At 39.9% G+C, this 14854-nt stretch overlaps 1 protein-coding gene and 1 long non-coding RNA gene across 5 annotated transcripts in view; one reads left to right on the top strand and one right to left on the bottom strand.

The window, feature by feature from the left end:
- MYO5A (myosin VA) overlaps nucleotides 1–14854 on the top strand; it is a 219196-nt gene that overhangs the window by 32331 nt on the left and 172011 nt on the right. The window lies entirely within an intron of this gene.
- Nucleotides 1–14854, bottom strand: part of LOC123574429 (uncharacterized) — a 113348-nt gene that overhangs the window by 15991 nt on the left and 82503 nt on the right. The gene's annotated exons all lie outside the window — the stretch shown is intronic.

The following is a 14854-nucleotide window of genomic DNA, read 5'->3' as shown; positions in this document are numbered from 1 at the left end:
TACAATATGATGTTTTGATATATGTATACACTATGGAATAGCTAAATCAAGCTGTTTAACATATGCATTACCTCACCTTTTTTTTTGTGATGAGAACACAAAATCTACTGTCAACAATTTTCAGATATACAATATATTGTTATTAACCATGATCATCATGAAGTGCAATAGATCTCTTGAACTTATTCTTCCTGTCTAACTGAAATTTTGTGTTTTTTGACCAGTAGTTCCCCAGTGTTCCTGACCCTCAGCCTCTGGTAATCTCCATTTCACTCTCTGCTTCTATAACTTCGACTTTTTTACAATTCACATATAAGTGAAATCATGCAGTATTTATCTTTCTGTGACTAGCTTATTTCACTTAACATAATGTCCTCCAGGTTCATTCATGTTGTCCCAAATGACAAGACTTCCTCCTAAGGCTGAATAGTAGTATTCTATTGTGTGTGTGTGTGTGTGTGTGTGTGTGTCTGTGTGTGTATAGAGTATATTTTCATTATCCATTCATTTGTTACTGGACACTTAGGTTTGCTTTGAATAGTTGAATTTTAGACATTTTAAAGTCAATTTAATTTTTTTAGTATTTTGGGCTTAAATATATTTTGATATAGGTCAAAAAATAGGGATATATATATATCATATATCTCAAGAATGAATGCTAACTAACATTGAAGCTTGTAGATAGTATAAGGAAAATTAATTTGCCAATTGGACATTGTTGAGAATTATGTTATTGTTAACCTTTAACATTTATTGTAAAGTCTATGCAATACTTGTTCTTGCTTATGCATTGAAGTGCTCAGGTAGATACATTCAGCAGAATCCTTAAAACTTGCCCATAGCTTGGCACCTAGCACCTAGGATAATAGATAACAAGAAAGGCCGGGCACAGTGGCTCATGCCTGTATTCCCAGCACTTTGGGAGGCCGAGGTGGATGGATCACCTGAGAGCAGGAGTTCGAGACTAGGCTGGCCAACTTGGCAAAAACCCGTCTCTACTAAAAATACAAAAATTAGCCGTGATGGTGTGTGCCTGAAGTCCCAGCTACTTGGGAGGCTTAGTCAGGAGAATCTCTTGAACCCGTGAGGGGGAGGATGCAGTGAGCCGAGATGGTGCCACTGTACTCCTGACTGGATGATAGAGCAAAACTCTATTAAAAAACAAAACAAAACAAAAAAACAAGAAATAACATTAGATCTTTTATTTAATCATGTTATTTTGAATGACCTCTGTGACTAGATGCTATAGTATATTTGTAACCCAACACTAAATGATTTCCATTGGTAAGAAAGATCTGTGGGTGTTAGCAGAGAACCAAGAAGACCCTTGGTCCCTTGTGTGTATGTGGGCTTTGTTCTGGTCCCCAGCCAGAGATTTCATCTTATATTTTTGTTCATATTGGATAACAGATTGCAGGTGGATTAGTGAAAAGCCATCCTTAGTAATAGGGAATGTTTTGATGATGAGTCATTAATGCTTTTTGTTTGGAGATCAAAGATGGCACCATTCAGTGATAAACATGTATTTCCTTCATATGATATAGGGAAGATGTTTGACCCTGTATTGCTGATTTACTCTGGTCTTCCCTGCCTCATTCTTTTCTGTCTATTACAGGTCGACATCTCAGATTGTGGGGCGTTGAAGCGAGGGGCCAGGCGGTGAAGCTTTCTATGCTGGAAGTTTGCTCTTGGGCTTTTAGTTGTTTTTTTCTACTCTTATATGATACAAGCTAAAATATGGTTTCATAGTATTTGTGTTTCAGATAATTTATTATTGAATACAGATTATTTATAGTTTCAGATAAAGGATATACTTTTGCCCATATTTCCGTCACTTCCTTTAATTCTTGTCTGTGGAGGCTGCGTCAAGTCTCAGAATGCACAATATTTCTAGTGTGTGGACCTTGTTGTCGAGGTTTTAGACACACTGAGCCTAATGTCTTCTAGAGTATAATATTGTTGTGTAAGCAATTATCAGTGCTAAAGAATACATTTTTTTTCTTTTTTTTTTGAGACGGAATCTCGCTCTGTCGCCCAGGCTGGAGTGCAGTGGCACGATCTTAGCTCACTGCAACCTCTGCCTCCCAGCTTCAAGCGATTCTCGTGCCTCAGCCTCCCAAGTAGCTGGGATTAGAGGCGCCTCCCACCATGCCCAGCTGATTTTTGTACTTTTAGTAGAACAGGGTTTCACCATGTTGGCCAGGCTAGTCTCAAACTCCTGACCTCAAGTGATCTACCTGCCTTGACCTCCCAAAGTGCTGGGATTACAGGTGTGAGCCAACACGCCCGGCTCCAGTAATAAATTTTTGAAATGGAAGAAACATTCTCCATTCTTCGTTAATGTGCTATGGGAAAGAGTGGCTACATATTTATTTTATAGCTCTGAAATTAATGATTCAAAGTATAATATATCTCATTTGCAATGCTCCATAGATTGTTGAAGATCATTTGCCAGCCACTTAATCTGTGGCTATAATTAAATTACTCTCAAACTTCTAACTCTGAGATTTAGTTTTTCTTGGACGAAAGACTACCTTTTCTATCTCTATCTTCCAAAACATGTTAACTGACTCTTGAGAGTCCCAATCAAAAGCCTTTTTCACGTATGGCCTGCGCTAACCTTTCTTCCCTCAGGCCTTGATGATAGATTAAGGGTTCCATAAACTCTGCTTCTCATCCCTACCAGCCTATAGGCTTTGTTGACTCATAGCCTAAGCACTAACTCTGAGTTTTCCCCTATGTTTAAAAACAACCAAAAGTTTTTATTATGGGAAAATCTAACCTATATACTAAAGTAGAAAGAACAGTACAATAAATTCCCATGTAGCTGGGCCCCGACTTCAACAATATCAACTCCTGGCCAGTCTTATATCAGCTATACCCTCACCCACTTTTGCCTTTCCATATTATTTTGAAGCAAGTCCCAGACATACTGTTAATTCATCCCAAATATTCCACAGTGTATCTGTGCAGAAAAGAGCATAGCAGGCCTGACTGCTATCCTTTGAAAGGCCTGACTGCTATCCATTGGAAGATCTGTTTACAAGGTTGGCCCTTGGCAAACATCTGGGAATTTGGATTTTGGAAGGGTTCTCAACCACCCTAACTAGTAGTAGTGTACTGCGCCTAAGCTTTGTGTGCAAACTACATGGTTTATGGTGAATACTTGCTTTCCTTCTGGGAGTCTGGAATCTTGGTAAGTGCTATACAGAGTGAGCCTATGTAACCTGTCCTCAGTAAAAACTTTGAGCAATGTGTCCCTATGAGCCTCTCTGGTAGACAGCATTATTGTAACTGGCTGCTGGGGGAATTAAGCCCATCCTGTGTGACTCCACTGCGAGAGGGCTCTTCGAAACCTGTATTTGGTTTCCTCTAAACATTATCTCATGCACCTTTTACTTTTGCTGATTTTGCTCTGTGCCTTTTTGCTATAATAAATCTTGGCCACGAGTACAGTTATATGCTGAGTCCTGTGAACCCTGCTACCAGATCACCAAACCTGAGTGTGGTCCGGGGATCCCTAACAGATTATCTCTAACGTAAGCACTTAAAAAAATCTGTATATCTATGTATGACCACAAAACCATTATGACACCTAAAAATGTTTATAATTCCTTAATATTATCAAATATCAAGCCAATTTTTGCATTTCCTATTGTCTCATAAATGTCATACTCTTTTTTTCTACTTTGTTCTAATCAAGGTTCAGGTATTGCAACTGGTTGATACTTATTGTAAGTCTCAAGCTATAGATTCTTACTCTATCTTTTTCTTTTCTTTTTTCCTTGAAATTTATTTTGTTGAAAAAACTGTATAATTTTTCCTGCATAGTTTCCCACAGTCTAGTTTTTGCTAATTATATTGCCATGGTGTAGTTCAATGTGTTGCTTTGTAAATTAGTTGTTGGATCTAGATGCTTCTTGTGTGAGTTTTTGAAAGCCCAATGCCTTCATATATCCTGAGGATATGCCTTAATTTCCATTTGATTAATGTTTGCCAAGAACATTGATGTACTTGGATAAAAGGGGATTAAACAGTAAATATCTTTGTTTTCATTAGCATGAGACAGATCTTCTGACACTTGGAGCCTGACTCATCTTACTTTAGAGAATCCAATAAAAAATACATGGCTTAGGCCGGGCGCGGTGGCTCACACCTGTAATCCCAGCACTTTGGGAGGCCAAGGTGGGCGGATCACGAGGTCAGGAGATCGAGACCATCCTGGCTAACACGGTGAAATCCCATGTCTACTAAAAATACAAAAAATTAACTGGGCGTGGTGGCGGGTGCCTGTAGTCCCAGCTACTTGGGAGGCTGAGGCAGGAGAATGGCGTGAACCCTGGAGGTGGAGCTTGCAGTAAGTTGAGATTGCGCCACTGCACTCCAGCCTGGATGACAGAGTGAGACTCTGTCTCAAAAAAAAAAAAAAAAAGGCTTAGTGTTCATTACTTGCTTTTCAGGAGGTAACCCTGGCAGTGATCTCTGAGCAAAAGCAGGCTTTAATGACCTAGAGTTGGTACAGTGTCATTGTGACCAGATATTCTGATATAGGTGAAAATGTGGGGTTTTCTTATTTTTTTAAGACTCTATAAAAACAAAATATTAATAGAAAATGACAGAACCCTACTAAAAACTGTAGACCCCACATACATTAATTTCCTATGCAGTGAAATCCTTCAGTACCTTAGTAATGCAGTTCTAATTAATGAGTTACTTAAGCCCCTCTTAATTCAACTCTGTAGGAATAATCCAACAGCCAAGGCCCAATGTCGTTATCATAGGTCATCTTTGGAGATGTGCCTTTTTTGAAACAGCTGGATGGTTGGGCATTTAATAAACATTTAGAATGTAAATGTATACTTAAATTAAAAAAAATTAAATTGTGGTAAAGTACACATAATGTAAGTTAACCATCTTAACCATGTGTAAGTGTACAGGTCAGTAGTGTTAAGTACATTCATATTGTTGTACAACCAGGCCAGGCATGGTGCTCACAGCTGTAATCCCGGCACTTTGAGAGGCTGGGGCAGGAGGATCGCTTGAGCCCAGGAGTTCAAGACCAGCTTAGGTAACATAGTGAGACCCCGTCTATACAAAAAATAAAAAAATTAGCGGACGTGGTGGCATGCACCTGTAGTTATAGCTACTTGGGAGGCTGAGGTGGGAGGATTGCTTGAGCCCAGGAGTTTGAGGCTGCCGTGAGCTGTGATCATCACACCACTGCACTCCAGCCTTGGTGACAGAATGAGACCCTGTCTCAAACAACAGTAACAACAACAACAACAACATATTGTTGTACAGCCAATCTCCAAAACTCTTCATCTTGCAAAACTATATTTCTGTACCCATTAAACAATAACTCCCTATTCCCCACTCGCTCTAGTCCCTGGCAACCTTTATTCTACTTTCTCTCTCTATGAATTTGATTACTCTAGGTACTCTTTTTTTTTTTTTTTTTTTTTTTTTTTTTTGAGACGGAGTCTCACGCTGTTGCCCAGGCTGGAGTGCAGTGGCGCGATCTCGGCTCACTGCAAGCTCCGCCTCCCGGGTTCCCGCCATTCTCCTGCCTCAGCCTCCTGAGTAGCTGGGACTACAGGCGCCCGCCACCGCGCCCGGCTAATTTTTTGTATTTTTAGTAGAGACGGGGTATCACTGTGGTCTCGATCTCCTGACCTTGTGATCCGCCCGCCTCGGCCTCCCAAAGTGCTGGGATTACAGGCTTGAGCCACCGCGCCCGGCCTTACTCTAGGTACTCTTTATAAGTGGAATCATATAATATTTGTCTTTTCATGACTGGCTTATTTCATATGGCATAATGTCCTCAAGATTCATCCATGTTGTGACATCTTTCAGAATTTCCTTCCCTTTTGAGGCCAAATAATATTCCTTTGTGAAATATACCACATTTTGTTTATCTGTTCATCTATTGACGGTCATGGGTTGCTTCCATCCTTTGGCTGTTGTGAAGAATGCTGCTGTGAACATGGGTGTGCAAGCATCTCTGAGACCTTGCCTTCAGATCTTTTGGATTTATACCCAGAAGTGGGATTCCTGGATTATATAGGAATTATATATTTAATTTTTTGAGGAACCACCATACTATTTTCTGTACTGGCTGCACCGTTTTACATTACCAGGACACAGAGGTTCTACTTTCTCCAGGGCACAAAGGTTTTAATTTCTCCACATCCTGTCCAACTCTTGTTTTGTAGTTTTTTGATAGTAGGCATTCTAATAGGCGTGAAATGGTATCTCATTGTGGCTTGATTTGCATTTTCCTAATGATTAATGATGTTCAGCATCTTTTCATGTGCCTATTGGCTATTTGTATATCTTGTTTGGAGAAATGTCTATTCATAGTCTTTGCTCATTTTAAAATCAGGTTGTTCATTGTTGTTGCTGTTCAGCTGTAGAATTCTTTCATTTTTGTTTTAAGTTTACTTAGAGATGGGTCTCACTACGTTGTCTGGGCTAGTCTTGAACTCCTGGACTCAAGCAGTCCTCCTGCCTCGGCCTCCCAAAGTGCTGAGATTATAGGTGTGAGCCATCATGCCCAGCTGAATTGTAGAATTCTTTATATATTCTGGGTATGAATCTTTTATCAGATATATAATTTGCAAATATTTCCTTTCATTGGGTTTCCTTTTCACTCTGTTGATTGTGCCCTTTGATGCACAGAGGGGTTTTTTTTGTTTGTTTTTTGCTTTTTTGGAGACAGAGTCTCACACCATCACCAGGCTGGAGTGCACTGGCACGATCTTGGCTCACTGCAACCTCTGCCTCCTGGGTTCAAGTGATTCTCCTGCCTCAGCCTCCCAAGTATCTGTGACTACAGGCGTGCGCCACCACGCCCTGCTGATTTTTTACTTAGTAGAGATGGGGTTTCACCATGTTGGCCAGGATGGTCTTGATCTCTTGATCAAGATCAAGAGATCCACCCACCTCGGCCTCCCAAAGTGCTGGGATTATAGATGTGAGCCACTGCACCTGGCCTTCTTTTTTTTTTGTTTTTTTTTTTTTGTTTTTTTTTGATACAGAGTCTCACTTTGTCGCCTAGGTTGGAGTGCAGTGGTGTGATCTCGACTCACTGCAACCTCTGCCTCCGCCTCCTGAGTAGCTGGGACTACAGGTGTGTGCCACCATGCCCGGCTAATTTTTTGGTTTTTTTTTTAGTAGGCACAGGGTTTCACTGTGTTAGCCAGGATGGTGTTGCTCTCTTGACCTTGTGATCCGCCCACCTCAGCCTCCCAAAGTGCTGGGATTACAGGCATGAGCCACCACACCTAGCTGATGCAGAGACGTTTTAAATTTATTTACTTTTTTCTTTTATTGCCTGTGCTCCTGGTGTCAGCTCCAAGAAATCAATGCCAAATTCAGTATCATGAAGTTTTCCTCCTGTATTTTCTTCTAAGAGTCTTACAGTTTTAGCTCTTGGCATTTAGGTCTTTGGTTCGTTTGGAGTTAATTTTTCTATGTGGTATAATGAAGGTTTATCTTCATTCTCTGCAGTTTCACTTTTACACTTTGGTTTAATGATGCATGTACACGCCATGTAGAAGATAATGTAAGGTTCTAAATTTAGTTATGCTATTGACAACTGCTTGCTGTGGAAATCTTGCTCTAATGCCTCCTCTCATAGGCAGTTGTTACTGATTTATCTCATCTTTCCCAAGAGAGTTTTAAATTTTAAGAAAGAGAAATTGTTAAATATTGTTAGTTATTAAGTATTATTTATACTTTTTAGCTTAGCTTTTTAAACTTTTTATTTTGAAAAGTTTTCAAAACATTCACAAAGTAAGAAGAGTAAAACAAATCCCCCCAAGCATGCAGCTTCAACAAATAACAGCCTTCTGCACATTTGCTTCTTTTCTTCTTTTTCCCAACATTTTCTTCTTCTGAAAGATTTTAAGACAAATCACAACCATTTTATTATTTCACTCATATTTATATGTTTAATGTAAACACAGACATTTCTAATCAAATGTGTGTTATGTCAGAGTATGCCTTTCTATGTACTTTATAGTAGAGTTCTTGTATAATTAATTTTGTTGTTTTAAAGCCTGGGACTAGGGACTGGCACCAGCAGCAGAATTTTGATATTTGAAATTTGCTTTAGAGTTCACATATTTGCTTTATAGAATGTATTTGATCATGTCTACAACTAATATGCTGCATACGCTTCAGAAATGCAAACCCCAATTATAACATAGCTCTTCTGGGGAAATATGAATTGCTTTACAGCCCGCCACATTAAAATGTGGTTTCCAAGAATTCATTATTTACAGACATCAGCTACATACGTTTACAAGTGGCTTAGAATGAAAACTCACCGGAAAGATTACAAAAATAAGCTTCTTTTTTTTTTTTACGCCTTCCCTGTCTTTTGAGTCCTGGTGGATACTGTGCAACAAAAGCATTCACCTCATCCATAATTATTTCAACCCCTTATGGGTTTTTTTTTTCCCACCCTAGATAATTTAGTAAAGCTCAATAAAGTAAGGGAACTTTTTGCTATAGAAATACTATGTAGAAGTTAAGAATTCACAAATACATGGCCATGGAAATGAGAGATAATCAGGGGCCTCACCTAGAATTAGAAAGCTTCCGTCAGTGTTTATGCTGCTATTGTCAGGTATTGCGGGAGCCCAAAGAATGGGCTGTTGGTGGACAGGTCATCTCGGCAGACTGAAATACAGCTGTTTGGGAATGTGGGGTAGGGATTGAGGAGAGTGAGTGAGGGGCATCAGGAATGCTGGCCATACAAGTATGCTGGTTTCCTCAATCAGCCAACGATAACATAAAGTTGAAACCAGGGAACGTCATAGTGTAAAACTTTTTTTTTTTTTCGAGACACAGCCTGGTTCTGTCATCCAGACCGGAGTGCAGTGGCATGATCTTGGCTCACTGCAACCTCTGCCTCCTGGGTTCCAGCGATTCTCCTGCCTCAGCCTCCCGAGTAGCTGGGGTTATAGGAACCTGTCACCATGCTTGGCTAATTTTTATATTTTTAGCAGAGACGGGATTTCACCATGTAGGCCAGTCTGGTCTTGAACTCCTGACCTCAAGTGATCTACTTGCTTCGGCCTCCCAAAGTGTTGGGATTACAGGTGTGAGCCACCATGGCCAGCCCTTATTTTTAATTTTTTTTAATTTCTGGGACAGGATCTGCTCTGTTGCCCAGGCTGGAGTGCAGTGGTGTGATCATGGCTCACTTTAGTCTTGACCTCCTGTCCTCAAGCAGTCCTCCCACCTCAGCCTCCTGAGTAGCTGGAACTACAGGTGTGTGTCATCACGTGCAGCTAACTTTTAATTTTTTGTAGAAACAATGTTTTGCTATATGTTGCCCAGGCTGGTCTCGAACTCCTGGGCTCACGCAATCCTCCCACCCTGGCCTCCCAGAGTGCTGGCATTACAAGAGTGAGCTGTTGCTCCTGGCCCTAGGACCCATTTTAGCGCAGTGTTCCATATATCCCCCAGTAAATAATTTTGTGTCATGTGACCTATTTCTCCTCTTTGAAAGCTTCCAAATTTTTAGTATCAAGGTAAAACTTGTATCCCAGAGTCTTCTATAAAGATATTTAAGAAGCATTCGTACATAACGCAAATACTAATTCATTCTTTTCTTAAGAAAGCCCATATCCCTTAGGCTGACATTTCTAGCTCTGAGTGTTTCCTTCACCTGTGTGCCTATGGCATGGGTGTATCCTTGTGGGAATCTTCTATAGAGCCTCAGTTGTAAGCCTTTGATGACTCCAGTGGGCATGATGTGGCCAGGTGTACACCCTTGACCTTTAGAATTGGCCCCACTCCTCTTTGCCTTTAGTGAAGCAACAAAGGAGAAAGTGTAATACTGCTCTTCTTTGTAACATCGTCTTTATTTTTCTCTGCTTATGTGTTACTTCCTTTCCTTTATTTCTCCTCTTTTTAAAGACTTTTACCTAAGTGACAAAAGTATTAAAAAAAAAATCTCCAAGAGTCTCTTGTTTGTTTTCAACTGGAAAAGTCTGATTTCTAGAATTTATTAATGGATCTAATCTCTTTTAAAATGTGAAGAAAATAAAACTACTCATTTAAAAACACAGCCTCTCTGAGAAGGTAACATTTGAGCTGAGGTTTGAACAAGGAAGATACAGTGTAGTGGAGAGAGAATGAAAGTCAGGGCTAGACATTCTTTGGTCAAATCCTGGCTCCACCACTTAACTAGTCATGTCATCTTGACCAAGCTATTTTGACTCACTCAACCTGAGTTTTTTCATCTATAAAACTGAGGTAATAATGCACAGCGATAGGGCTATTAGGATTAAAATGGACATAGCTCTTTGACCTTCTTTTGACATGGATCAGGAAGAGATGCCTGGACATGGCAAGCAGAGAACAGGCTCTGCTCTCATCCTCCTTGTTTCACCGTCCCACCCCCAGCTTAACGCAGAACCTCGCTCGTAAGAGGGACTTGGTAAATACGTGTTGAATTGGAATTTGATTTGAAAATGAATAGGAAAAGTATAGAAGAGGAATGTGATTTAAACAGTTCTTAATGAAAACGTTTACTATGGAAATGTGGGTTTCAGAACTGTGCTCTCAGGACTCCTTGTTTACGGTGATAATTAGCAACTTAAAATAATTTTGTGTTGATGCTTAATGCGAGGCTCTTGAAATCCTAAGATTCAGCCTAAAGGATTTACTATAATGTTTTCAAAGAAGCAGCATTTTGAACTGACAAATAGGTTTGCGTGTTGTTAGAAGAAAAATTTAAGAAATTTATTTAGCATATTACTATCATGCAACAGGGCAACAATCTTTATTCTTGTCTTTTCTGTTCAAGTTATTGAGGCTTTTTCTACCAAAAGTTTATGTTTATGTTATTATCTTTTTTAACAGTCTACGTAAAGCCCACTGCTTTCTGGCTATTATGTGAAAAATTGCATTAGCATAGTGGAAAGTATGTTATCCATACAAGAGGTTACTTAATCTGTTTTTAAAAGGGTAAATATATATATATATTTTTTTTTTTTTTTTTTGAGACAGAGTCTCGCTCTGTCGTCCGGGCTGGAGTGCAGTGGCCGGATCTCAGCTCACTGCAAGCTCCGCCTCCCCCGTTCACGCCATTCTCCTGCTTCAGCCTCCCGAGTAGCTGGGACTACAGGCGCCCGCCACCGCGCCCGGCTAGTTTTTTGTATATTTTAGTAGAGACGGGGTTTCACCATGTTAGCCAGGATGGTCTCGATCTCCTGACCTCGTGATCCGCCCGTCTCGGCCTCCCAAAGTGCTGGGATTACAGGCTTGCGCCACCGCGCCCGGCCTGATTCATGTTTTCATTTCATTTTAATAACATTCCTCTAGTACTACCTAGTGTAAGGATTTCTAAAAAGAGACGTTGTTATTCTAGACTTCAGTATCTCATGATCTAATCAGAGGTCTCGTGCAGAGATCAATTGACTTAGACAGGCTACTTAACTCATGTGACGGAAAACTTGAACTCTCTAGGATTCTAATTGTCCCCTTAATTCCAATAGTGTTTGGGAATATACACTACTTTGTTCAGATTCAATATCCTAAAACATTTTTTGTCATTAGAAGTGATTAATCACCTGACAGTCTTGTTTTTTTTTTTTTTTTTTTTTACATAGTGAATTCTTTATTCTCTTTTAAAGATTCGTGTTCTGTCATTTACAGATCTTCAGTAGGGAAGGGTAATTTAAGGGATTAGGAAGTTAGTTGAAAATTGTTTAGAAATGAAAATCATTTGTAGTGACTTACATACTTCCTAGCGATTAAAAGTTCTGTAATTATTAACTCTGCCTTTCTATTTTTCATAATTATTCAAAAGAACAGACAGTTTACTTACTTAAAAAGACAACATTGAGGCTGGGTGCGGTAGCTCACACCTGTAATCCCAGCACTTTGGGAGGCCACGGCGGGCGGATCACCTGTGGTCAGGAGTTCAAGACCAGCCTGGCCAACATGGTGAAACCCTATCTCTACTAAAAATACAAAAAAATTCAGCCAGGAGCGGTGAAAAATTGTATTTCTTTGTATTTTTAATAGAGATGGGGTTTCACCATGTTGGCCAGGCTGGTGGCAAGTGTGGTGGTGGGTGCCTGTAATCCCAGCTACTTGGAGGCTGAGGCAGGAGAATTGCTTGAACCTGGGAGGCAGAGGTTGCAGTGAGCTGAGATCATGCCACTGCACTCCAGCCTGGGGGACAGAGCAAGACTCTTTCTCAAAAACAAACAAGCAAACATTGAAATCAGAAAACATTTGGAGGAATAAGGAAATACCTGCAATTTTTGGTTCTTTCTACCAAGTTTTTTTTTAATTCAGGACCATATATGGCATTTCATAATGATCACTTTGGAATACTTATATCTCCAAAATACTGTGAAGAGTGAAACAGAAGTCAGGATTAAACTTAGTGTTGATTTCATCTCCTGTCCTTTTTCTGGTAATAAAAAGGACTAGGAGAGCAAAATACTTTCCTCTTAAATATCTACTCCACCCTCCCTGGCTACTGGAACAGATCCACATTCTTATTTTCTAAAAACAAAAAGGAAGGGTGTGTGTATGTGTATTTTCTACCATAGTTACCTAACTAACCAGGGCTTCTTGTGTTCTAGTTCTTTGCATTCTAGTTCAAATACACTTTTCAGGAAAATGTAATGCATACTTGTAATACGTTCAACTTGCTACAATTATCATAGAATATTTTTGATTCTGCTTTTATAGTCATTTAGGGATTGATCTAATCACTTTAATTTTTCTTAACATGAGGCTCCTAAGATTAGTTACTTTTCCTGGCCTACTTGTTCGTGTGTCAGAGCTCAACAATTCCAGCGTCCCCTAACAAATGTTAGTGGTCTCCCTAGTTCTGACTGACTTCCCAGGGATGCTTCTAGAGCCCCAGCTACCAGATGCTTCCTGACTGGGAGGCAGGCTGCTTTCAGTTGCTTTAGGAAGGGATTGGCACTGCCAGAAGCAAGGCTTTTGGTCAGAATGATTCATTTCTATAGTGTGACATTAGCTGTATAGAGCAGACTGTTTTTCTAAATCGTTGTGTTATAATAATAGAAGTTCAAGAACCATAATTAGGGCTGTCGTAAGGGTGTGGACATAGCCATAAGCTAAGGAAAAAGTTCATCTAGTCTGGGGATGGACCTTCACATTCTTGCCACTATGTCTTTTAACATAACATTTGTTCAATTAAAATACCTTAATCCCTAGAATGTTGGGGAGTGGGACATGTTTTTCAAAATTATGGATTGGAATGGATGGGGAAGGAAAACTGAGTGCTGAGAATGGGTTTTTTAGAAATTTCTAGGTGTGTCATTGCACCCATAGTTTTTTTTAAAATGTATTGCTGAGTCTCTATTGCCACCCAGATGTCACTTTTTCCCTTCCCTACTCCTGAAACTTCTAAGGCATTGCTACCATCAGTGTATCATAAATGAATTCACAGTGCTTGCCATACTCACGGTCCCTTCAAAGGGTAACTGTACCCCTCACTCTCCCTGTTGACTCAGGGTCCCTGCTAAGAAACCAAATGATCCAGCCAAGCTGATTGGACAAGGGGAGGCCCTGACCTGAGAATGGTTCACTCACAGGCTTGTAAGGGCCTTTTGATGTGGCCTGGTTTCAAAAGAGCAGTCTAAACAGAAATAGCAATGTTTAACTGAGCAATTTAGGTGTCCTGTTTTGGGAATTTCCATAACAAGTATGGAAAAGATAAACCAGAGAAGTGGTGTAGACATATTGACAGTTGTGACCCCATTAGCAGTGGTGTACCAGAAAAGCCACCAATTCTTACTCATGGGCTTTCAGGGCCTGCCTTGGAACCAACACTTTGCTTCGGTTTTTTGCCTCTGTGTAACTTAGCCCTTCTCTGGTTCCTTACCCTGTTGTTTCTTCTGTATTCATATGTGTGCCCTGCTCATCCTTCACCTGAGTGAGCTTGAGTATCAGTTCATTGCAATCATAGAAGCCCAATCATAGGGGACCTTAGATACCTGGAGGAGCCAGGGGCAGGTTGGTAGTCCAGGGGCATCAGGGGATAGAGTCACTATTTAGGGCCAAGAAATTAGGAATCTGGGCCTCAGGCTGTCTGCCTTGAGCTGCCACAGCTCTTCTACTGATGGACCAGATTCACTTAAAGAAATTTTTTTTTTTTTTTTTTTTTCCTATCTAGACTACAGACTTTATTCATTATCACCAGATTTTACATGCATTCATTTGTGTGTATGTAGGTCCATACAACTTCAGCACAGGTATAGATTCATATGCTTAACCTCATAATCAAATGTTAGAATCAACATCATAATCATCATAATCACATAGAACTGTTCCATCAGCACAAAGGAACTCCTTACGTCATCCCTTTGTAGTCATACATATCCCACACCCCCTCCAGTCCCTATCCCTGGCAACCATTAATCTGTTATTCATTTCAATAATTTTGTCACCTCAAGAATGTTATATAAATGCAGTCATACAGTATGTGACCATTTGAGTCTGGCTTTTTTTGTTCACCATAATACCCCTGAGGTACAACCAAGTTCTTGTATCAACAGTTCCTTTTCATTCCAGAGTAGTATTCCAAGTTATGGATGGTTTGTTTAACCATGTACCTGTTGTAGGACATCTGGGTTGTTTCCAGTTTGGGGTTATTACAAATAAAACTCCTATGAATATTTGGGTACAAATATAATAATAGGTTTCATTTCTCTGGAATGAATGTCCAGGAGCACAACTGCTGGGTCTTATGTTTAACTTGATTAAAAAATTATGTTTAACTTGATAATAAATTTATAAACTGTTTTCCAGAGTGATTGTAACATTTTACATTCCTGTCAGCAATGTATAA

The sequence above is a fragment of the Macaca fascicularis genome, chromosome 7 (assembly GCF_037993035.2).
Source record: "Macaca fascicularis isolate 582-1 chromosome 7, T2T-MFA8v1.1".
NCBI lineage: Eukaryota > Metazoa > Chordata > Mammalia > Primates > Cercopithecidae > Macaca > Macaca fascicularis.
This window is presented reverse-complemented; position numbering and strand designations above follow the sequence as displayed.